At 40.4% G+C, this 26,533-nt stretch overlaps 1 protein-coding gene across 1 annotated transcript in view; it reads left to right on the forward strand.

Annotated features, from left to right (window-relative positions):
- The first annotated feature begins 810 nt into the window (after positions 1 to 810).
- Positions 811 to 26,533, forward strand: part of DIRAS2 (DIRAS family GTPase 2) — a 36,418-nt gene continuing 10,695 nt past the window's right edge. The window contains exon 1 of the mRNA XM_027550361.1: positions 811 to 979. The gene's annotated coding sequence lies outside the window, so the exon portion shown is untranslated. The remainder of the gene's footprint in view (positions 980 to 26,533) is intronic.

The raw sequence follows: 26,533 nt of genomic DNA on the forward strand, positions 1-26,533 counted from the left end.
AATATCCAATTCTTTTAGAAAATTTTGGTATTAAAAAAGAGCGGGTTACAATAGCGAGAAGAAATCTTCCTTAAGTGTAGTTTACATTTAATATGGATCATGTTATAGGAGAGCATTTCTTTAAAAGTTTCAGCACAGAATTGCTAGCCATAAACCTAATTCTTGCTGATTCACCTGTTTTTGATCAATGCTTCTTTGACAACACGGTTTACCAATTCAGAAAATATACTTGGTTATTTCCCTGAAATACTAATGTGAAACTACTTGGTGTAAAGACAATTTTAGCCCCGGATTGCCTGTGGTGGTTTTGCTAGAGGAGCCTGTTAAATTAGAATGTATTAATCTGCAATGTGTGGTTGCCTGTCCATCATGGCCCTATTTTATCTGCTTTATAAATGAGGTTTTTAATTTAGAATCTGGACACTGCAAGAAAGCCTTAGGCACCCAGTAGTAACTACAGTCGGTTATGTGAACAATCTGAAACAAAAGAATCTGGTGCACTTTCAATGAAATTATTTTAATTCATTGAATTCGCTGAGAATTCCAGTATTGACCATCTATTCCAGGAGCATGCAGTAGGTGGCACCTAAACGCTCTTTGGAGGCGAGCAGGCGCCATTTAAGCAGGAGCATCCACCGCTGCAGCAGTTGGCACAGCTGAGAAGTCCGAGATTGAAGAGGGGAGGAGGCGGGGGAGGCTGCAGGATGGTGGAGTGGCAGTGACAGCTCCGGGCCCGCCCGGGCTGGGCGGCGCAGGTGCGCTGGGGGCGCGGGGCACACGAGCCCGGCCGCAGGTGCGCGGGGGCGCGGGGCGCCGGGCGCACGGGCGGGCACACAGCTGACAGCCCGTCACGGCAGCGCAAGGGACTTCGCGCCCCGCCTACCTGCGGGAGGAGCCCGTATCCGCACAGCCTGCGCTGCCCGGTCCTATTCGAGGCGAGCTCAGAAGCAGCTCTGCGAAGAGTTGTGTTCATCCTCAGGTAACCGAGATTTTTCTTCCTTTGCTGTGGCCTCGCTGCTTCTGCACTGGAGCATTGACGGCTTTGGCATTCTTGTCTGCTAGTCCCTTAAAAGAGCTTAACGCTATCTGGGAGGGCGAGTCAGCAATATAAAGATTGGAGTAGATGAGAGAGTAAAAAAACTGCATTTCTGTATCCTTGTCAGAGAGAGTGAGCATCCTGATACTTTTATAAAAATATCCTTTTAAAAACATTTGAATCTTACACATTATTTGGAATTCCGAAGCAGGAGTTTGTGTTTTAGAAAATTATACGGTGCAGGTGTTTCTATTATGTAGAAGTTGATTTAATGGTTTTACGGGAGTCCTGAAAAGATCTGGTCCAAAGTGAGAGCACGTTAGAGGCTGCTGTTGTGTTTCAGCGTGTTTTCGTACTAGACCGGAGCTCTTCGCGGGCTTAGCTGAGACTTGGCTAAATGTTTTAATTCTCCTTTTAAATAATGCATTTCATGATGTCTACATGTGTTTCTTCCTGTTTTGTTGCTGTAAGAAAAGAAGATGGGAAAGGCGCCGCACCCCATCTTTAGTTGTAAGATTGTGGTTCCCATAAGATGACAATGACTGCTGACGGCTCCCAGGCTCGCCTGCAAAGCATTGTCGGCTTTCCGCCTGGTGGGAACCTGCCTGAGTCTTCTGTCCTGAAAAATGCTGGTTTTCCCCTTTAAAACTCCAGTTCACCTTCGTATGGGGGTTTGGGAGACTTTTGAACTAGAAGCTCTGTGAATCATATTATATCCATTGAATGGTTATCTACATGGCTGTGGTGGAATTCAGTTTCTTCCCACTGTGCAGTGACACAACTTGCCTTCCTTAGGAATTTATTCTACATATTTGCCCACATTATTTTTTGAATGACCCTCTTCCATGTGAGAAGCTAGTCCTAGCATAGGGGACCTTTTTTGTTTTGAACTAAAAACTTGAGGAAAAATTTCTTTTTAAGGAAGATTTTCTAGGTAACAGTAAAAGGTTGGAGCATTTTACATTCCAAATCAGTCCAAATGTGCTTCTTTCCCAGTGACATTTGGATTTGAGGAGGTGGAGTGGGAGGGAGAGAAAAGGGGAGGATAAAATTAGAATAAATTTAACAAATTTGTAAGGGGATAATATTTTTGGGGGGGTCATTGCCTGAAATTGCAAATTATCAACAATTCTATCTTTGGAAATGCAGGAGGAGATCCTATGGGCTGAGATGAAGGAAAATCCATAGTTCATTTTATAGAAACAGAAGACACAAAGCAGGGAAGCATTTTCATCCTATTTAACACATGGCATTTAATTTGGGAATAGGGACTCCAGTGCCCAGTGAACTCAGGAAGGGGGGTGGGGAGAGGTGATTGTCTCCACCATTGCACAGAACTGCTGCTCAGTTATCTCTGCAGATGGCAAATATATATGCACAGCTATTGCAGAAATCTCCAGAATCCTTTTCTTGTTACAGCTTTAGTAGAGTTTTTCCAAAGAAGAGACTCAGAAAACACTCGAATTGAATTCCAAGTTGTGGAAGTCCCTTTTCAGCTTGTGGCTAGCAAGTAACACTCTCAGCAATCAACAGTGCCATCTCACCACGGGAAGAACAGAGAAGACTTTATTCATTTCACGCTGTACATCTCCAAGGAACCACACCTGACTTTATTAGAAATATATTATTTCAGAAGTAAATACTGTCTCTACACTGAAATCTACGTATCTTAGTGAAAAATTAAAACCTTTGAAAACTAACAAGGTTCTCTTATCAAAAAGAGAGTATAGCTGTGAAAACAAAATCATATGTTCACTTTTCTAATTTTGTGGCCATACTTGATATATATTAGTATATTGGAAATTAACCTATTAATTTAGACAAAATCATTATTTTTCCCCAAGATAAAGGCGATCAGTTTTTGCACAGGAGAATTTCTTTGTTACAAAGAGGAATGTTTGGCTATCTGGGTGAGGAGGTTGCCTGCCAGCTGTTTTAAGTTAAAATGGACTCAGTGCTGACCTGTAACTTTCAATTCAGAAGACCATGATGCCCCATTAGCACTTCTATGTTGAATTGAGTTTGTCTGTTTTGTTGGTCTGCCCATTATCTATTTATCATCCAGCTATCAACCATCTATTTATCTACTTGGTATGGATGTTTATAATGGATAGATGTCTCTTTAAAGGCAGACTGATTTCTAGGACACTAATTGGTGTTAGGTATGATTTTTCTAGGAAAATAGCCACTCTTAAAAGGGGAGCTGATGATTTTCATGTCATGATTGCTAATATTATTTTACACATTAAATTGATGCATGCATGCACATTTAACATTTAACATAAAATTATGTTTTATTTCAATCATTTTGAAATTAGTTTAATTTCAAATTATGTTTTAGTTTTTATTTTTATTATGTGGCTTGCAAGTCTGTGTTTGTTGACCAGGTAAGTATTTTTTAAAATATTTGGAACAAATGCCGTCTCATCCTCTCTTCCTTTGCTTTTGTTATGGGCAAATTCAGGAAAGGAAGATTGCTTGTAGCTCTCTCCTTAGTGCAGTTAAGTGTCTTCCCATAAATCAGTACCGTCCAATAGAACTCAAGTGTGTAAGCCACATGCATAGTTTAATATGCCCTAGTAGTCATGTTAGAAAAGTAAAAATAAACAGGTAAAATTAATTTTAATAATATATATTCTTTAACCCAGTATATTAAAAAAATGACCATTTAAAGATGTAGTCAATACAAAATACTACTGAAACATTTTGCTGTTTTTTTTTTGGCTAAGTCTTATACTTACAGAGTACCTTGATTCAGATTAGCTATGCTTCCAGATGTCGATAGCCTGCATGGCTAGTGGCTGTTGAATTAACCAGCACAAATATAGAATGTTAACCTTTTGGCAAAGCAATTTAAAAACTGAAATATTAGGAGCTATTAAATTAAACTGGTTAAACACTATCAAAAATAAATATACGAATGATCTTAAATTGCTATAAGACCTGTGTCCTACCCTTCCTTGCCATTAACTAGTTGTGCGGTCTTGAACTTATTTTTACTACTTTATCAGTAAAACAAGAGGATTGGGTCAAACACTTCCCTTGATTTTATGAAAAATAACCAGTAGATATGAATTCAGCCCACATGCAGCTTAGCGAGCTACTGTAGCAGAAACAAAGGGAGCAGACCTTATGCTGGACATTGCTGTTTTGCACGAGTTTGCTTTGGTCCAGTTCCTGATGACAGATGTCAGCATGTGAGGTCCCATGCCTCATTGGAGGTCATTCCATTTTCATATTTAAATTACTGGACGAGTCACAGCAAGCCTATTGGAAAATCAAGAAATAGTAAGCTAGCATTTAGGTCTTTTTATATTATCCTTCACTGGCATACATATCTTCAATGTTGTTATCTATTTGTTTCAACACCATTAAATAAAGTTTGGTTAATTGTAATACTTTATAATTGACTGATCCATGAGTAGTGACTTCTGGTTTGGGGTAGGGGTGTTGAAAATTTTTAATTAATTTTTATTGGAGTAGAGTTGCTTTAAAATGTTGTATTAGTTCCTGCATATAGCAAAACAAATCAGCTATATGTATACATGTACCTCCTTTTTTTTTGGATTTCCTCCCCATTTAGGTCACCACAGAGCACTGAATAGTTTCCTGAACTATTATATATAGTAGGTTCTCATTAGGTATCTATTTTGTACATAGTATCAACAGTGTATACATGACAATCCCAATCTCCCAATTTATCCCCTCTCCATTTCTCTCCTTGTGTTGTACGTTTGTTCTCTATGTCTATGTCTCTATTTCTGTTTTGCAAATAAAATCATCTTTCATTTTTCTAGACTTCACATATATGCATTAATATATAATATTTGCTTTAGTAGTGACTTCCTGGTAGTTCAGCTGGTAGAGAATCCTCCTGCAATGTAGGAGACCCCAGTTTGATTCCTGGTCAGGAAGTTCCCCTGGAGAAGTGATAGGCTACCCACTCTTTGGCTTCCTTGGTGGCTCAGATGGTAAAGAATCTGCCTGCAGTGTGGGAGACTGGGGTTCGATCCTTGGGTGGGGAAGATCCCCTGGAGGAGGGCATGGCAACCCACTCCAGTATTCCTGCTTATAGAATCCTATGGACAGAGGAGCCTGGTGGGCTACAGTCCATGGGGTCGCAAAGAGTCGGACACGACTGAGTGACTAAGCACAGCATAGCACAGAGACTTCTTGACACATCGATATGAATGTCCTTATGAAAAGATGTCAGTTTCTTCCCCCAGTCTCTGGATAGCTTCTGTGATCAATGAGTGCTGGTGGGGGCCTGGGTACAATTTCTATCATATGACTCTCTGCCTTGGAAAGGATTGTAGGACATTTAAAGAGAACTATGTTTTGTGTGAAAGGAGTTTATATGCTATTTTTCTAAAGCTAATGAATGTCTGGAAAGTAAATGTTTTCTGAAGAAATAGGAGAACAGAGGAACTTTGTATTAGGCCTTTCTATAGTAATGAATTTCTCTGTCTCTTTCTTTCCCCTTGCTCCTACCACCTCAGTTTCTGAAGCTGGGCTCCAGAAAGGTCTAGCTACTTACCAGTATTTAGACAGAGAAGCCTTTGCAGGGGTAAACTTTCCTTCCTATGTCCTCTTTACACTCAGATTGTTTTATTGGAGCACCTCTATGATTTTTGAATTTGGACTTTATCTTTGAATGATACTGAGCAAAGAGGAAAAATGATCAGTACCCGGTCTTTGCATCCAGAGCAAAGCCAGTTCTCTCAGGTCTCTGTCACTTTAAAAATCCAGCACAAAGGCATTTTCCTTTTGGTATGAACTTGAATGTACCTCCCCAAACCCCATGCCCAGCTGCCACCCCGTCATTACACGCACACCTATAAGAGCAGTGGATTATCTCATTGCATTATTGAAATAGTCCCCTGAGATTTTAAGAAAGGCCTTTGTGGAATAGTCTCTGACACTTAAAGATTGTGCTTCTCTTTGGAGGCCCCTTTAGACTTTGTGGGTTCCTGACCACAGAATGGTGGTCAAGAGGGCACCACAAAATGTACATCTGACCTTACTTTTTTTTAAGGTTTATGTAAGTGTACATCTGTGTAAAGTCTGGGCAAGCTACATGCAAGCAAAATGGGGCTGGGAATGTTGAATGATAGAAATGACTAGGTGACCTACATTTTTAGAAGAATCTAAATTTTCCAGGATATCATGATAACCATGTGTTTATATATTTTCTATCATTTCAGGTGGATTTACAAATGGCACTCTATGTACCTCCTCTTTGTTCTTTCCTTTTTTAAAAATGATAGTTTAAATTCCTCTAAATATACCATCCAAATATACCATCCGTTTCAAAGTGCTCCATGTTGTTGGAGCCAATATTTAAACATAAAGAATGAAAATGTGGATAGAGAGAATGTTTAGTGATCTCAGAGCAGGGAAGAATTTTCTAAGGATGGTGCCAAACTGGGATCCTAAAGAGGAAAAGTTTCTTAAATTGGGCTTCACAGAAATTTTAAATTTCTCTCTAGGAAGAAGAAACAATAGCAAAGGATGAATGGCAGCTGGGAATAAACATTTGAAAAGTATTTCAGATGAGGTCTAATTATCTTAGTATGGTAGGTCTCAAATGTTAGGCACCCAAATCACCTGATGAGATAGTTATACCTGCAGATCCCCAGAGACTGTGATTCAGCGGGGCCAGAGCAGGTGGAACGTGGTCCCAGATGAGCAGGATAGCTCTGGTCTGCTGAGACGAGTTTGAGAATGACCACCTTGAAGTAGGGTAAATACCGTCCTTGCAAACGAATAGAAATCTGAGCAGAGGGCAGGAACATGCAGGCCTCAGATACAAATTACTTGGAACATATGAAGAAATCCTCTGCTGCTGCTGCTAAGTCACTTTAGTTGAGTCCGACTCTGTGCGACCCCATAGATGGCAGCCCACCAGGCTCCCCCGTCCCTGGATTCTCCAGGCAAGAACACTGGAGTGGGTTGCCATTTCCTTCTCCAGTGCATAAAAGTGAAAGTGAAGTCACTCAGTCGTGTCCGACTCCTAGCAACCCCATGGACTGCAGACTACCAGGCTCCTCCGTCCATGGGATTTGCCAGGCAAGAGTACTGGCGTGGGTTGCCATTGCCTTCTCCAAAGAAGTCTGATCCTCAGTCTCACACAAATCAAATACAATTAAATCAATCATGAGAAATAGACTTCTTGTTACATGGGGAGTAGCTACAACTTTGATAATACACCCACACTGGGCTATGCCAGGCCAAGGAACTAGCACCGTCACACATTACTAGGACAATTTGGTAGTAATTTTGGAGAGCAACTGGCAGTCTCTACCAAATTTAAAATGCACATACAGTTTGATACAGTATTTTTATTTATAGGAGGTTAGTCAACTCAAAAATGTGATGAGAGTTTGTTGAAAAAAAAAAAGCAATCAGTGAGAAATATAGTGATAAATGATAGGCCATTTAGTGAGTTCTATGTAGCTGGTATGTAGTTCTAAGTAGCCAGAGTCTAAACTGTTCCTAAGAGGCAGTGGGGGGAAAGGACAGTATATATGTAATTTTGCTAAAGGGGGAATACATGCAATCAAGCACATGTTTTTTAAGAAAGTTTCTACTGGTCTTGTGAAACTTCTGCTAATCATGAGAAACAGTCATCACCATGAAGGATGTTACTGCTTTTCTAGATATGAGGAGATATAGGAATTGGGCTCATAAAATCAGCTCCTGAGAATATCTAACTATCTGAAGACTTGACTTGTCAGTTTTCCCAGAGCAGAGAGTGCCTCATTTCTGCTTTCTGCCCTGAACTCCTTCAGGAGTGTTGGAGGTCAGCAGCTGCAGCAGCACATGGCTTAATCCTTGTAGAGGTAGATGGCAAGCACCCATGGCAAGTACCAATTTGTGGATGACAATGCAATTACTCAATTCTATCTTTTAGGACAATTCCAGGTTCCACTGAAGCTGTTCTACTTCTATTACAGAAATACGAGCCATATTTTGGGCACAGGGATCTTGCTCTACAACCCTGAGACAGCCAAGGTGACTCGAACCTTAATTTTAGGACTGGTACTAATTAGGAACTGTAAATCTTTATTTTAATGCAGCATTGAAAGGTATGTGAGTCCTAAACATTTTGTATCATCCCACTGCTTTCCCTTAAGACCCGTGAAGACCAGGAAGATCAGAGTTCTTACTCTGACTCCAGTCTCCTGTGTCCTGGCCCTTCACTGGTCAGCTGTATCAGGATACTTTTGTCCCTGGCATTAGGGCTAAGTTAAAATATTGATTCAAATATGCATGGTGTAAGTATAACTGATGTTATACAAGCAGGTGCGATATTAACCACTGGTATCATTGCTCAGAGGAGGGCATGGCAACCTATTCCAGTATTCTTGCCTGGAGAATCCCTGTGGACAGAGGAGCCTGAAGGGCAACAGTCCATGGGGTCACAAAGAGTAGGATATGACTGAGCAACTAAGCACAACACAGCACGTGGTTGCTCAGTGCTCAGCTTCTGATAATGCATCTCTAACTTTTTTGGTGAATCAGAAAACATACACAGTATCCATTATTCATTGCCTAACATGGTTATTGGGCTTCCCAGGTGGTTCAGTGGTAAAGAATCTGTCTGCTAAGACGTGAGTTTGATCCCTTCCTGGGTCAGGAAGATCCCCTGGAGAAGGAAATGGCAACCAACTCCAGTATTCGTGCCTGGGAAGTCCCATGGACAGAGGAACCTGATGGGCTACAGTCCATGGGGTTGCCAAAGAGTCAGACTTAGTGACTAAATGACACCATTATTATTATTTTTAAGTAAATATGAGATGTTCTGAAAGTTGCTTGACAATAACTACATGTTAGTGTAGAAAAACGTCCTCCAGCATTTCATAATGCAGAGCTCCTTGTTCACTTGGTTCTAATTTGAATTGGCCAGAATTCTTTAAGGGTTTGCTAAACTTGAGTTGAAATGCAGGTTCTGCTATTTACTAGCTTCGCATCAGTGCACTGTTACCGTAACCGCCTAAGGTCTCAGCTCCTTTCTCTGTAAATGGGGCTGCTGATAACTAAATCAGAGACATTTCAAAGATCAGACTTCCCTGGGACCTCTCAACACTGGCTAGATCGTCAGGACTCCTGGGTTGTGCTGGTGGTCGCTATCTTATCAGCGTCTTAATGATTCTTCTCTCTCACTATCTCAGATTTATTCTCTTACACGGCCTGGCCTGAAGCCCATTGTCTCATAGTTGCACTTTGGTTCTGGATGGAATTCTGGCCTTCAGTTTTAGCTTCTCGTAATTTACCTAGTATGTGCACTCTCTAGTTCATCCTAAAATATTGATTTTGTTTCCTTTACAGCTTTTTCTTTAAGCTGGACCTACAGGACTCCCTATTTTGTATCTGGTTAAATCCATGTTTTCTCTTTCCGGAGCACTCTTTTCTTCTGGTCTTCGACTGAGCTCATTTCCCCACAGACAGTCCTGTAACTGAAGTCACAGTTTTGCAAGAATAGACCTTGCTTGATATTTTGTTATTCTGGTTTTGAGATATTTATCTCGGTAATGATTCCAGTGGTCCTGGCCTTGATTGGAAGCCTGCTGAGGGCAGGTAGTACTACATGTTGTCTGATGTTGATTGTCACTGGATTCTAGACACATCAGTAGCTGTAGCCTTTTACAGCAAATTTTGCCGCCCTGCCTAGTGACCAGAGAACAGACACAAGTATGTATTCATTGATTAATGGTTCTCAGCTCCTGACTGTATGCCCTTGCCTTTTGTCAGTCCATCAACTTCAGACTTCCTGGATATTCCACTCTCACTAAGGGTGTTCCCTCTGGTTTAGTCTTCTCCCTCACCTTATGCTCAAACGTCATCCAAGTGACTTCATGTTTTCCCTCCACCCCGCTTAAATTCAACACCTGCAGCCACAGGGGATCTCATCAATGCAAGAGGCTTTCCCACTTCCAGAGGAACAGTGGAGCATGCGCTTCCTGACCACAGCATCCTGATTCTACAGCATCCTTGCTCAATTTCTCCTTGAGCCTCTCCCAGAACTACAATTTATCTTGCTAGTATATTCTGTTTCCTTCCCATTAACATTTAAACATATTCATGTCTCTTTAATCAAAACTGAGTAGCATTCAGCCTTCAATTCACAAGCTTTCCTCCAATTTACGATCAATCTCAGGAAATACTTCAGAGCTGCCTGTATCAATGTCTGTATTTCATGTATTAACGTGTGTGTCTCGTGCTCACTCTGAGTTTCCCTGCTGGCTCAGATGGTAAAGAATCTGCCCGCAATGCAGGAGACCTGGATTCAATCCCTGAATCTGGAAGATCCCCTGGAGAAGGGAATGGTAATCCACTCTAGTATTATTGCCTGAAGAATTTCATGGACGGAGAAGCCTAGTGGGCTAAAGCCCATGGGATCACAAATAGTCAGACACAACCTAGCGACTAACGCTTCACTTTTCCATGCTCACTCCTCAACCTACAGCAATCCAGCTTCCACCCAGGGTGCTTTAAGAACATCTCTCACTAAGGTCACTGATGATGTTCATTGCTTCTCAACCAGTGGGTGTTTTCAATTTCTCACTGTACTTCACAGCTCACCGCCAGTTCACGTAGTCAAGCCCTCTCTTTATTTTTGAAGTCCTCCCTTTCCTCGGCTTCCACAACATGCCCTTCAGTGCAGTTGTTTTTATTTCCACAATCTGGTCTCTCCTTCTCATAATTCTTTGCATACCCACTGCCTTTTCAAACAGTACATTTTGCAGTCTCCTGAGGTTCTATCTAGGTCCTATACTATTTTCTCTTTGTTCTTACAAGTCATCTCATCCACAGACTTGGCTTCAGTCCCTACCACAGCACAGATGACTTCCATGTCTGCAATCTGATCCCTGATGCTGCAGCTGCTCTGGATACATCCTCCACCTGTGCTCTATCTGCTGAAAATCAAACACATGACTTCCCCCCTAAAACCTGGCCTTTGATCTCATCCCATCTCTCCAGTTTCACCACTTGGAAACCTTAGGAGTTTTTCTTAACACTTTATTATCTCTTTGTGTCTTAACCCTTTCATCCACTAGCCATCACTCTTTGCTGTTGATGTCACTAACTGATGGGCATGCCACCCTCCTTCCAGTGTTTGGAGGGCTCCAGATATGGAGCATCAGATGTGGAGGGCTCTCTCTCTCCAAGGGGCCTGCAAACAGTCTTGGCCTGACTTTGTCAATACACTCCTGTAGTAGATGGCCATGGATGAGTCCTCTCCAGAGATAGAAATGCCCTGCCATTGACATAATGGTATGGTCCACACTAGTCCTCTGTCACCGTAGCCTCAAAGCCATGTCTGAGATCCCACTTAGCCCACCACCAAAGCAAGGGTAATTGACACAGATAGTGATGGCCAGGTAGAGACGAAGCCAAGGTCTCTGCTCACGTTGCTCTTGCCTGAGGTGCATTTCTTGGCCTGTCCTTTCCAGTCTGTTCATTAGAACTCAATTGCAGATTCATTCACACACTGAACAGATTCTTTTTTTTTTTTTTTAATTTTATTTATTTTTTTTAAAGTGCTGGCCAACCTACTGGCAAATCTCATTCTTCATTTTATTTTTTTTGTTTCCTTGTTTTTTTTTAATTGTGCACTCTTTATGGGCCAGGCAGTGTTCAAACACTGCAGAGACAGCAGTGTAAGAGACAGAAAAGACCTCTCTTGGAGCTTATAATATAGTGGAAATAAACACAGTTGTAAAAAGGCAAATTGTATTCAGAAAGGGATACATGCTATGGAAGAAAATTAAGCAAGAAGAGGCCTAAGACTGCTGAAATTGAGGCTGTTACTGTAAATCCAGTTGAAGGGTCAAGGAACTTCTCACTGAGAAGGTGACGTGTGAACACAGGCCTGCAGGAGGTGGTGGGTGAAAGAGTGGTCCAGGTAGGGGGACAGCCAGTTCAGAGGCCCTGAGGCAGGACCGTGACAGGTGTGTCCAGGTTGCAATGGGGAGACAAAGATGGCTGGAATGAAGCGAGCAGGGGGCAGAATGGCAGCAACTGAGAGCACAGGTTGGGGCAGAACCCTTTACCTTTCACTCTCAGGGAGACAGGGGGACCAGTGGGCTTCAAGCACAGGAATGATGTAATCTAGTGCCTGGGGGAGGCACTGGTTGGAGTGGCTCAAGGCTTGAAGCAAATGACCGCTTAGGAGGCTGTGGTAGTGATCCAGTTAAGAGGTGATGATTGCCGGGAGATCGTGAGGGCACTGGGGAAGTCTGGATGTGAAGATATCACTGGCACACTTTGCTGATGGAATGGGCAAGAGGTCCAAGAGAACCCGAGGGGTTTGGGAGGATTCCAAGGGGTTTGTCCTGGACACCCAGAAGGAGACTGTAGGCATCGCTTAAGATGATGCAGATTATAAAGGGAGCAGTTTAGGGTGGATTTAGAGGGTTTTTGTGTTTTGCACATACTATATTTGAGACGTCTCCAACACGTCAGAGCAGAGGTGTTCAGGTGAGAGAGGGAGACATATGATTCTGCAGTGTGAGTCTGCAGTTTAAGAAAGAAGCCTAGCCTGTACAGGTTGTTGCTGCTGGCACATGGATGACATCTAAAGACGTGAAACCCAGTGACACTGTTGAGGGGGTGAGCATAGTGGGGGTGAGGGCGGAGGGGAACAAGGGTGGAGGTGTGAGCTTGTCTTGCACGCATGTGTGCTCAGTTGTGTCTGACTCTTTGTAACCCCGTGGACTGTAGCCTGCCAGGCCTCTCTGTCCATGGGAGTTTTCAGGCAAGAATACTGGAGTGAGTTGCTGTTTCTTCTTCCAGGGGATCTTCCTGATCTAGGGATCAAACCACATCTCCTGCGGCTCCTGAATTACAGGTGGATTTTTTACACACTAAGCCATTGGGAGCTTGTCTAACCGGCAAGTTAATTAGGAGTGATGGCACTGACCCACCTCCCCTGCCACCATCCTGGCCCCAGCTGGACCTCACCACAGTAACAGCTGCCTCTACCCACCCACACATTCCCTGCCTATTACCTTGCTGGCTCCATCTACTTCTCTCCACCCCTTCTTCCATTCTAGAATCCTCCCTTTTCCTAGAACGTATCATGCTGGCATCTGTGTTTGTCCCTTCCCTCAACCAGGGAAGTTCTTCTCCCAGATATTCAGAATTCACACCATCATTGTTCTCAAATCTTTGCTCCAATAAGAACTTTCCAGGGAGCCTTTCTCTGGCTTCTGGCCACCTCTGATGTCCACTGTACATCCTCAAAGTGTAACTGAAAGATCCTGCATTGACATGCTCTTATCAAATGTACCCATACCCATGGAAACCCTTCATTTGGAAGACTTAAAATGATAAAAACATCTCTCTTCAAGTTTGTAATTGTACAAGTAAGAGAGCTTTTAAGGGACACATTTGCATTGCATTTGGCAAAATCATGTATAAAAATGTTTCCTCTGTTATATCTCTTTTCAAAGTGCCCTCTCCATAGGACAGTTGTTTTTCCAAAGTAGGTACTGATCCCTCTCTTAAGTTTTAAAATGTCACCTTTCTATTACAGGGATGGAGAAAATGTGCTTATTTTTCCAAAATACCTGCTGTATGTCATATTGCTAAAAGCTGCCTGCCACCCAGAAAATGGTTATGAATATAGAACAGTAGCTTTTTGTGTAATAGAAAAACACGCAATTTGCCTTTTAGTTCTGCAACACATATATTTGCCTTGCTACAAGATGACTAGTGAACCATCTTGTGGTTAAAAAAAAAATTTCATCGTGGCTCACCATCTTCATATGGAATATTGTAAAGGTCTTATTCTTATATATTAAGAAATAAAGTACCCAGAAGCTCCTTTTTGGCTTCAGCTTCTTTGCTGCAAGAACTGACTGATGAACAGTGCAGTAAATTCGTTCACCTCTGCTTCTGTCTCTATAATGTCATCATACATCCTCATGTAATTTTTTAAATTTCTCTTGACATTGCCAGCCTATGAGCAGTTACTCTTACTTAGATTTTTTTCAAAACTTGATTTTGCTTCTTTAAAGAGTTCATTGATCTTCTCTCATACAATTTTCCTTGGTCAGCTCACAAAAATGTATTTCAACAGCAGGTAATCAACATGCGCTAAGTGTTTCTGATGTGTCCAGCATTAGGTTAAATAAAATTACGTGCTGCTGGGTGAATCCCACAGGGATCCTGCCTTTATGATACTGGTATTGGAGGGAGAGGAAGAGAGAGAACACAAAATAATAAATACTGAAAGAAGGATGGTACTGCTGCATGTGAGCTCATACATCCAAGCTTTGCGACCCCCTGGACTATAGCCCACCGACTCCTCTGTCCATAGGATTCTCCAGGAAAGAATCCTGGAGTGGGTTGCCATTTCCTCTTCCACAGGAGTCTTTCTGACTCAGGGTTCGGACTCGTGTCCCCTGAGTCTCCTGCACTGGCAGGCAGATTCTTTACCATGGCATCACCTGGGTAGCCCTGTGAAAGAACAAGATATGGACTAAAGCATCTTATTATTGAAAGAGAATCATTCTAGTAAATAATAGATGTGCTGAAGTATGTTTGAAATGTTTCTACTTTGCTCTGTTTAGTAAGCATGTCCCCTGTGAAACTTCTAATACTGGTTCTTGATACCTTCGTAATTGTTTTCTAATTATCTTCCTATAGGACTCTGAGAAAGGACTGCATTTTAGTTTGTTATTAAGAGTTTTGGTGTATTATTTTATATATTATAGATGGAAAATAAGTATTTTCCCAATGATTTGCGACATTTTGCCTTTTAATATTAAAAAGATTCTAAGCATTTAAAAAATCAAGTGTAAATTTTGTAACATACTGGTTTAAGTATACTGTGTTAAACTTTGCTTAAAAAGTATAATTTGTTTGAGTGGTGCAGCCCAATAGATAAACACTGTGAGCCAATCTATAATTGTGTATTTTCTAGTAGAGCTTCCCAGGTGGTACTAGTGGTTAAAAAAAAAAAAAGAAGAAGAAAAAACAACCCACCTGCCAATGCAAGAGACTTAAGAGACTAAGGTTCAATCCCCGGAGTGGGAAGATCCCCTGGAGATGGGCACGGCAAACTACTCCAATATTCTTGCCTGGAGAATTCCATGGACAAACGAGCTTGGTAGGCTACAGTCCACTGGGTTGAAAAGAGTCAGACACAAGTGAAGTAACTTAGCACACATGCATTTTCTTGTAATCACATCTAAAAAAGTAAAGACCCAATTGAAGTTAATTCAAATAATATATTTTATTTTACCCAATGTATATGAAATATCATTTCAACTTGGAATCAGTGTCAAAATTATGAATGAGATATTTAACACTCTTTTTATATGTGTTCAAAATCCAGGGCAGGACATCTCAGTTTGGTCTAGCTGAATTTCAAGTGGCAAGTGACTACTATATTGGACAATGCAGTTCTGTGGGCTTAGTTTTAAAAGCAGTGGCTAATAGTGATGTGTAACAGGAGCACTGATACAGTATAAAATCAGGGCCTAGAAGTAGGTGTAGATTTCATCTGGTCTCAAGAAATTAGCTGGAGAAGGAAATGGCAACCCACTCCAGTATTCTTGCCTGGAGAATCCCAGGGACAGAGGAGCCTGGTGGGCTGCCATCTATGGGGTCGCACAGAGTCGGCCACAACTGATGCGACTTAGCAGCAGCAGCAGCAAGAAATTAGGTATTTTTTTGGCCTGGTGAGATCAGAGTAGATTCTTATTGCTCTTAATTTGTAATGTGGATGACAAAGGAGAAGGGCTATCTGCTGTGCCAATGCCAACTGTACTATGGGTGCAATTTTTAATTCATAGTTTTATTTTTGCTGAAAATATTTTTTTTTATAATCATGTATTTTTATCATGGTAAAATATATGTAACATATAATTTACCATTGCAATTGCATTTAGTGGCATTTAATACATGTACATTGTTGTATCACCATCCATCTCCAAAACTATTCATCTTGCAAAACTGAAACTCTATTCCCATTAACGATTACTCCCCATTCTTCCCTCCCCCCAAGCCCTGCTAGACCACCATTCTATTTTCTGTCTCAATAAACTTGACTGTTCTAGGGATGTTTTATGAAAGTGGAGTCATATGATATTTGTTCTTCCATGACTGGCTTATTTCACTTCACATGGTTCATCCATGTTGTGGCATGTACCAGAATTTTTTTCCTTTTAGGCTATATAATGTTCCGTTTAGTATATGTGCTATTTTGTTTATCCATTCATCTGGTGATGGACATTTAGGTTGCTATGGTTGTTGTGAATAATGCTGCTAAAAACTAGAAACATGGGTACACAAATATCTTTTCAACTGTTTGAATAATATATTATAATATATGTTTAAATTATTTTGAGTATATACCCAGAAGCAAATTGCTGGATTACATGGTAACTGTTGAATTTTGCATTATTTTACATTCCTACTAGAAGGATTCTGGAGAAGGCAATAGCACCCCACTCCAGTGCTCTTGCCTGGAAAATCCCATGGATGGAGGAGCCTGGTGGGCTATAGCCCATGGGGTCGCTAAGAGTCGGACATGACTGAGCGAGTTCACTTTCGCTTTTCACTTTCATGCATTAGAGAAGGAAATGGCAACTCACTCCAGTGTTCTTGCCTTGAGAATCCCAGGGACAGAGGAGCCTAGTGGGCTGCTGTCTATGGGGTCGCACAGAGTCGGACACGATAGCAGCGATAGCAGCAGCAGCAGCAGCAACAGCAGCAGCAGCAGCAGGAGGGTTCTAACTTCTCCACATCTTCCTTAACACTTGTTATTTTGTTTTGTTTGTTTTTTTTTTGCTTTGATTTTTGATAGTAGACATTCTGGTGGGTGTGAGGTAATTTCTCATTGTGGTTTTGATCTTCATTTCCCTGATACTTTGTGATGTTAAGCATCTTTTCATGTGCTTATTGGCCATTTGTATATTATTTAGAGAATGTTTATTCAAGTTCTTTATCTATTTTAAGTTGTTTTTTCTTTTTGTTATTCCGTTGTGTTTCCTCTGTATTCTGGATATTAGATTCTTACCAGATATATGATATCTGGTGTGATATATGGTATCTGGTACACCAGATACATGATATATGTACATGATATATATATGATATCCGGTACACCAGATACATGATATCTTCCATGGTGTAGGTACTCTTTTAACTTTCCTGACACTGTTATTAGTTGCACAAAAGTTTCTAATTTTGATCAAGTCCAATTTATTTATTCATGTGAAGCCACAATGGGCCCCAAAGAGCCAAAACAATCTTGAGAAAGAACAAAGTTCAAGGCTTCATACTTACAGATTTCAAAATGAGTTGCCAGTCCAGGTTCAATGCACGATACTGGATGCTTGGGGCTAGTGCACTGTGATGACCCAGAGGGATGGTATGGGGAGGGAGGAGGGAGGAGGGTTCAGGATGGGGAACACATGTATACCTGTGGCAGATTCATTTTGATATTTGGCAAAACTAATACAATTTGTAAAGTTTAAAAGTAAAAAAAATTAAAAAAAAAAAGATGCAGTAGACCAGTTGTGTGGTACTGGCATGAGAATAGACACATAGACCATGGATTAAAATTGAGAGTCCAGAAATAAACCTAATTTACATTTGTAATTAACTGAATTTTGATAAGGGGTCAAGATCATAACAAATAGTTTCAGGATACTGGATATACATAGATAAAGGAATGAAGTTGGATTCTATCACACTATGTTCAAAAATTAACTCAAAATGGAGCAATGGCCTTAATATAAAAACTAAAGCTACAAAACTCTTAGAAGAAAATGTAGAGGTATGTCTTCATGATGGCAATGGATTCTTAGCTAAAATACCTAAAGCATGAGTAATAAACTAGTTCATGATTGTGTGATGGAATTTTTTTTTATCCACTTGCCAATTTTGTAAACTTTCATTTGACTAAAAATAGAAATCTACCTAAGCAAGTACATATACAAAGAGCCATGTTCCAGTAAGTGGACAGTGAAGGAAGGATGCCAGGCTATACGTAGTAGCACCTTAAGCCATCACTCCTGATATTGAGCACTTTCTTCTCCTTGCTGGCAGAGTTTTTGCCCTCCAGTTGTCTTCATCTTTTGGTGTTAATTTCCCTGCAAGGTTATCATACTGCATTGGTCATTCAGGATCAAATTTGGTAACTGATCCTTTGACCAGGACAATTGTACTATCTCTTATTCACATGGTGTGCTTTTTTATTTCTCTTACCCACATGGAAAAGCTATTAAAGCTGAAAATTCCCCAAACATAGTCAGGCTGAAAAGTGTAACTAAGCGCATTTTATTTGGTTGTTTGGATTCCTAGCCATCATATTTTTCCTGAATGAAATAGTTTTAGACAGACATCATTGAATCTTATTTCTGTGCCTAAGCTGTGGGCTTATTTGGCTCTCAGTAACAAAACTCTTAAAGAATAATTTATTCTATCCTTTCCATTCCAAGAAATGTCCCAACTTTTCTCCACTTATTTCATTGTTGCTGTTATCACAAGTCTTGTGATGAGTGCCTACGGAACCCCCCTCCCCCACAGACCCTGACCCCATATTATGGGATGGGAGCTCCATTACCTGAGTGCAGATGAGTCACCTGCTTTAGCACCTGCAGAAATATTGCCATGGTGGGTGTCTCCACAACACGAGGAAACAAGATTACTCAAAAAGGATTCTACATCTTTGGATAAAGGTGAGCCAGGGATGTTTAACTCTTCTTTATGATCAGGCAGCTATTTCTCACTAACAAATCTTTCATTTTTTATGTTCAGCTAAGAAGGTACATGAAATGAATTCTTAATTAAATTGAAATTCTAAAAATTGTTAAAAGTACACTCTCTTACCTAGAGAATATATGCTCTATTGAGAATAGTTAATTTCTTAAAGATATCCTTATTTATGTTGTAATATCAATAACAATCCTTCAGTTCATTCGCTGAGTCGTTTCCGACTCTTTGCAGCCCTATGAACTGCAGCACGCCAGGCCTCCCTGTCCATCACCAACTCCCAGAGTCCACCCAAACTCATGTTCATTGAGTCGGTGATGCCATCCTACCATCTTATACTCTGTCTTTCCCTTCTCCTCCTGCCCTCAATCTTTCCCAGTATCAGGGTCTTTTCAAATGAGTTGGCTCTCTGCATCAGGTGGCCAAAGTATTGGAGTTTCAGCTTCAACATCAGTCATTCCAATGAACAACCAGGACTGATCTCCTTTAGGATGGACTGGTTGGATCTCCTTGCAGTCCAAGGGATTCTCAAGAGTCTTCTCCAACACCACAGTTCAAAAGCATCAATTCTTCGGCACTCAGCTTCCTTTAAAGTCTAACTCTCACATCCGTACATGACTACTGGAAAAACCATAGCCTTGACGAGACGGACCTTTGTTGGCAAAGTAATGTCTCTGCTTTTTAATATGCTGTCTAGGTTGGTCATAGCTTTTATTCCATGGAGTAAGTGTCTTTTAATTTCATGGCTGCAATCACCATCTGCAGTGATTTTGGAGCCCCCCAAAATAAAGTCAGCCACTGTTTCCACTGTTTCTCCATCTATTTGCCATAAATTGATGGGACCAGATGCCATGATCTTAGTTTTCTGAATGTTGAGCTCTAAGCCAACTTTTCACTCTCCTCTTTCACTTTCATCAAGAGGCTCTTTAGTTCTCACTTTCTGCCATAAGGGTGGTGTCATCTGCATATCTGAGGTTATTGATATTTCTTCCAGCAATCTTGATTCCAGTCTGTACTTCTTTCAGCCCAGCGCTTCTCATGATGTACTCTGCATAGAAGTTAAATAAGCAGAGTGACAATATATAGCCTTGATGTACTCCTTTTCTTATTTGGAACCAGTTACTTTTACTTAAATGACCCATTTACTTTTTATTACTAGTAGTTTTAAATATAAGCTCTTAAGTACCCACTTTAAATATGAAATTTGCCTAAAGTTAATAAAGTTTAAATATTGTAATAAAGACATATCTACTCAAGGAGAAAGCATTTTGGAAAACCAAGGCAAAAATTGATCTGAGACAGCCTGTATAAACTTTAAGAAATGCCGGTGCCCTTGATCTCAGACTGTTAATGGGACATTTTTGGCAGGATAGTACACTAAATTGTCTGGCTTTTCCAAATACTGACAGCTGAATTCTTGTAATCTATGATTTTTGTCTGGATTCAATTATATGTTTTTTTTGAAGCAGGCTTAATTCAGGGTATAATGTAGATAAAGATTGTGGTTTTACATGAGATATTTCTTCTTTTTTTAACATTTTATTCACGTGAATCTAACATGTCTTCCAAAGGATCCATGAATGGGCACCTCTTGTGACTCAGGGAATCAGTATTTTCCCTACAGTCCTGGACCCTGTAGGCTGTGGATAAGCCTCTGATAATTCTTCACCCAGTTACAGTGTGGAGGAGGTTTCCCCACATGTCCAGTGATTCTCCAGATACCAGGTGGATGTCCTACCATTTGACTCAGTTCTGACACATCCATAGAGAGCATCAGACTCTACAGGATAACCTACAAGACTGACCTCTGTTTCAGATGCCAACTGCAAGTCTAGGTTATTACCTGTGCTTCTGACTAACTTGTTATAAATTAGAGGTTCCCAGTAGTCCCTCCTTAGGTTTGTTTAGTCTGCTAGAGTGGCTCTCAGAACTCAAAAAATGTTTTACGGACTAGGTTACTGGTTTATGATAAAAGGAACAGCCAGATAAAAAAGCTGTCTAGGGAAATATGGGGAAAGGGCACGAAGGTTTCATTTCCCCTCTGGGTTCACAGTTCTCCCCATGGCTCCATGTGTTAACCAACCTGGAAGCTCTCCTAATCCCGTCCTTTTGAGTTTTTGCAGAGCCTTCATTACAGAGGTGTGATTGATTAAATAGTTGGCTATTTGCAATTGATTCAACCTACAGGCTTCCCCTACTCTTTCCTTTCTCCTTCCTAGAGATGTGAGGTGGGGCTGAAATTTCCATCCCTCTGTTCCTGGTTGTTTAATTATCCTGGCAACCAAACTCTAGTCTTAGGTCTTTTCCAAAAGTCACCTTATTAGCATCAACCCAGTTGATGGAAAGGGGCTTTTTATGAATAATAAAACACTCATTACATCTTTATGGTTCTGAAATGTTTTTAGGAACTAAGGACAATAGGCCAAATACTGTAAAAAAAGATGCCCTCACTGCTCTTACCTCTCAGGAAATTTCAAGAGTTTGGGAAGCTGTGAGCTAAGAACTATAGATAAAGACCAAATATGTATTTCTTATAAACCAAAATTTTGCACCTCTAACTTGACTGTCAGTATTTAAAATGTCCCATTAAAAATTTTTTATTATAAAACACACATGTTTATATTTTATGACACTTTGCAATGGAAAGGATACCCTGTTTTCTTGATTCTTTCCTTCATTTTCTGTTTATGTATAAGCTTTTTAGAAGTATAAGAGACGGTAGAGATAGTTTAGTCTAAAAAAGTTCAAGAAAAGCTGAAGGTTGTCTGTAAAGTCATGCCAGATAGCCTTCCTATTCAGGGACTAGGCTGCTGGTGAACAAATCTGTGCATCAAGAGAACCCAGTCTAGCTGCCTCTCCAGCCAGTATGATTCTTCTGTATATCAATGGCCAACAAGAGACCAATAGACATTTGGTGAAACCAACCATGTGAAAGAGAAGGACCACAGTGAAGAAATGGAACCAGAAGTATCTCAGTTCAGTTCAGTTGCTCAGTCGTGTCTGACTCTTTGTGACCCCATGAACTGCAGCACACCAGGCCTCCCTGTCCATCACCAACTCCCAGAGTCCACCCAAACCCATGTCCATTAAGTCGGAGATGCCATCCAACCATCTCATCCTCTGTCATCCCCTTCTCCTCCTGCCCTCAATCCTTCTCAGCATCAGGGTCTTTTCAAATGAGTCAGCTCTCTGCATCAGGTGGCCAAAATATTGGAATTTTCAGCTTCAACATCAGTCCTTTCAAGGAACACCCAGGACTGATCTCCTTTAGGATGGACTGGTTGGATCTCCTTGCAGTCCAAGGGACTCTCAAGAGTCGTCTCCAACACCACAGTTCAAAAGCATCAATTCTGTGCTCAGCTTTCTTTATAGTCCACCTCTCACATCCATACATGACCACTGGAAAAACCATAGCCTTGACTAGATGGACCTTTGTTGCCACAGTAATGTCTCTGCTTTTTAATATGCTATCTAGGTTGGTCATAACTTTCCTTCCAAGGAGTAAGCGTCTTTTAATTTCATGGCTGCAATCTCAGATAAGAACAATAGCAACAAATCTCAATTAATAGTCTTACTGAAATTCTGCCTGGTATCACCTTTCCTGATAACAAAATGCTTCTTTGAGAAAGAAAAAAATCAGAGTACAAGAAAGTTTATTTACAACATAAATGAAAAGATTTTAGAGAAATCAAGAACAGGTATACTTGGTTCATCATCTAACAGAAGTTTCAGAAAGAGAAAAAAGATAGAAGGATTAAGATGATGTAATTTTAAAAAGCAAATGAAAAATTTCCCAAGTTGCATAAAGGGTTAAGTTTTTAACCAGCAACATGCTGCACACCAGCCCCCTCCCACCCCCACCACCCCCCGCCCCTGGAAAAAGGCACCACAATTAAGAAGCAGTTCTAGATATATCCTGAAATGTCATAACTCCAAGAATAAAGAGAATACCCTAACCCTGCCAAGAGAAGGGGAAAACACAACTTTCCTACAAAGGAAAGAATATCATACTGGCTTTGAATTTTGTGTCAGTAACCCTGGATGATAAAGTTAAATGATTTTTAAAGTCTGAAAAGAAAAAAGAATTTGAACTTAATTTGGCTGCAGAATTCTATCAATCAAGTGAAAGACTGTGAGCTCAGAAATTTTAATGTCATCTAAAAGAAATTATCAGTAATGTTTATACTGAAGTATAAAATAAATCCTAAGATGATCAATTGAAATACAAAAATTATATTATTAATATTTAGGCAAAAACCAGACAAAAAGCTGGAAAAGTAAGACCCCAGTGTTTCTGACACAGAAAATTATGCAATCAGCAGTTTGGTGAAAATGACCTTTCTCTCTTAGTGGGTCCAATTTTGTCTACTTCCTCAGTAAAAAATCTTTACAAAGTCCTTTTAATGCTGTTTATTAATAGCATTTAGAAACAACCTGCAGAAGAACCACAGAAGACAATATAAGTTTTGGAACAAATTATAAATATTATAACTGGAAAATTTAAATACTGATATTTGCTTTAAAAATAGAGCGTAAGTGATACAATTAGGCAATGGAGGAAGATAATAGTGCTAATTTTACAGAGAGAGAGAGAGATGGTCCAAAAATCAGTAACTCAGGACATTAAGATGTATTATTCAAGCAATGAATGCATTATTTAAAATTTAAAGGTGAACACCAGGAAATAATTGAGCTTCCATTCTTAGAGACTAGAGCTGCTGAAGGAAGGGGTCTAGGAGTAGATAAGAGTATTTTATAATATTTTAATTTTTCTTTAACCAATTACATGCATTATATTATTTTTCATTTGTTTGTTTTTAAAGTTTTTAAGCTGAGATAACAGGAGCAGTTGGGAATGGCCTGGTCAGGTTTAATTGGGGCTTCCTCTGCCGTCACCTGCCCTTCTTTCTCTCCTTGAAGAATAACTTGCTGTGTGTGCATTCTGAATCCCATTGGCTCCTGTTTTCTTTCAGATTTGTTCCATCGGACACCCAGAAGCAGACCTATGTAGATATTCTTCCGCACTTGTCTAACCCTTACCTTAGCCTTTGCCAATTATCCCTCTCCTTTCCTTAATTCCTGAATTTCCTTAAATAGAATCTGTACTTCTTTTCTTTCCAACCAGCTCATCAATTCCCATCACTCTCCTGCCCACTGCAGAGTGACTTTCGCTCCCCTACACCACTTAACTGAAACTTTGCTGGTCTTCATCTCTTTCTGTGTGGCTGAACCACACTGAGTCCTTGTTGGCAGCTCCATCATAGTTCTCAGTCCTACCCCTTTCCTTCTCTGTATAACTGAAAGTGAAAGTGCGAGCTGCTCAGTCGTGTCCGACTCTGTGACCCCGTGGACTGTAGCCTACCAGGCTCCTCTGTTCATGGGATTCTCCAGGCAAGAATCTTGCAGTGGGTAGCCATGCCCTTCTCCAGGTAATCTTCCTGACCCTTCTGCCTAACTCACAAGGAATACTCACAAGTTGAATATGTTTTCTATCAACTTTTACACTAGCCTTCACCTGACATGAAAAGTGGAATGAATGCCTTTGCTGGCACAGATGGTCATGAGACACCCCCACCCCCAACCCCCTACAGACACACCAACCAACCTCCAGGAGGAAAAACCATTGGTTCCCAATGGGTGCATACATGCTTCTCACTTGGTCATCAGAATCTATATTTCACATTGGCCCCTTTAAACTCCCCTGTAGCCCTTTCAACAGGGTGGAGTGCTGCTATGAATGCTTCTGGATTGCCATCTGCCTCATCCAACCCATATGTAAGTTACCTTCAATAAACTTCGTAATTGTACTTCATGGAGTTGCCTGCTTTATTTCTTAATCTCAAAGTTTCTTCTCAGTTTGAGGAATATTATTCAATATCCACATCTTTTGGCTTTCTGGCCATGAGGCATGTAGGATCTTAACTTCCTGACCAAGGATCAAACCTGCACCCCCTCCATTAGAAGGCAAAGTCATAACCACTGAACCACCAAGGAACTCCCGCTGTGATAAATTTAAAAGAATGAAATCATTCAGAATAATCATATAACCATCTTATAAATGGTGTTAACACCTTTGTAACCACTGCCCAATGAAAATATGCAACATCTCTAGTGCTCAGCAGGCTGCTTAGCAGAGCTCAACTGTCAGATTCGACTGTGTTGTTGCATGTATTATTCTTTGTTCTTTTCATAGCTTTTTCTTATTGTATGGATAAAGTAATTCAGTATATTGCTTTTTATGGTATGAATATTCCATTCTTTGATTGTCATTTCTACTGTGAAGATGTGTGTTGTTTCCATCATCTGGCTGTTACAAATAAAGCTGAGCCTATTAACTTTAGAATGTTCACTGAATCAGTAGACAATATCATCATATACAGTGGAGTGTTATCCTATGTAGTCTTTTTTAAAATGATAGCATTGTTGAGATATAATTCATCCAACTGAAGTATGCAACTTAGTAGTTTTTAGTATATTCACAGGGTTGTCCAATCATTGCTACAGTAAGTTTTAGAACACTTCATCACTGAAAAGGAAACTCTGTCCAGTCACTTCCCAGTTTTCCCCAATATCCACTTTACTCCATCCCTAGGCAATTACAAATATCCTTTCTGTGTCTATAGATCTGCAATTCTGCATATTTCATATAAATAGACAATATGTGTGGTCTTTTGTCATTGGCTTCTTTCATTTAGCATCATGTTTTCAAGGTTCATCCTTGCTAGATCACCTTTCAATACTTCATATCATTTTATTGCTAAATAATACTTCATTGTATGGATATACCATATTTTTACTTATGCTTTAATTAGATGGTGACCATTTGGATATTCTCCTGCTTTTTGACTACTATGAGTAGTGTTGCTAAGAACATTCACATACAATTATTTGTGTGGCTGTGTTTTCATTTCTCATGGGTGTAGGATTAGGGAAATCACTGGGTCTTATGGTAATTCTGTTTACTTTTTTAAGGAAGTGATGGATTGCTTTCCAAAGCAGCTATACTACTTTACATTCAGATCAGCAAAGCACAGTGGTTCCAGTTTCCCTACAGCATTGTCAACATTTGCTATTTTCTGTTTTGTTTTGTTTTTAATTTTGAATTTTGTTAAAGTCTTCCAAGTGTCTGTGAACTGCTTTACCTTGTGGTTTTGATTTGCATTTCCCATCACTTCATGGCAAACAGAAGGGGCAAATGTGGAAGCAGTGACAGATTTTATTTTCTTGGGCTCCAAAATCACTGTGGATTTGACTGAAGACATGAAATTAAAAGACACTTGGTCCTTGGAAGGTAAGCTGTGACAAACCTAGATAGTGTATTAAAAAGCAGAGACAATCACTTTACCATCAAAGGTCCAGATAGTCAAAGCTATAGTTTTTCCAGTAGTCATGTACAGATGTGAGAGTTGGACCATAAAGAAGGCTGAGTGCTGAAGAATTGATGCTTTCAAACTGGTTCTGGAGAAGACTCTTGAGAGGCCTCTTGGACAGCAAGGAGATCAAAGCAGTCAATCCTAAAGGAAATCAACCCTGAATATTCATGGGAAGGACTGATGCTGAAGCTGAAGCCATCTGAATACTTCAGCCATCTGATGCAAAGAGTCAGAGCCAACTCAATGGTAAAGACCCTGATGCTGGGAAAAATTGAAGAGAAGAGGATGAGAGAGGGTGAGGTGTTTAGGTATATCACTGACTCAGTGGACAGGCATTTGAGCAAACTCAGGGAGATAGTGAAGGACAAGGAATCCTAGCATGCTGCAGTCC

Source organism: Bos indicus x Bos taurus, chromosome 8 (assembly GCF_003369695.1).
Source record: "Bos indicus x Bos taurus breed Angus x Brahman F1 hybrid chromosome 8, Bos_hybrid_MaternalHap_v2.0, whole genome shotgun sequence".
Classification (NCBI taxonomy): Eukaryota; Metazoa; Chordata; class Mammalia; order Artiodactyla; family Bovidae; genus Bos; species Bos indicus x Bos taurus.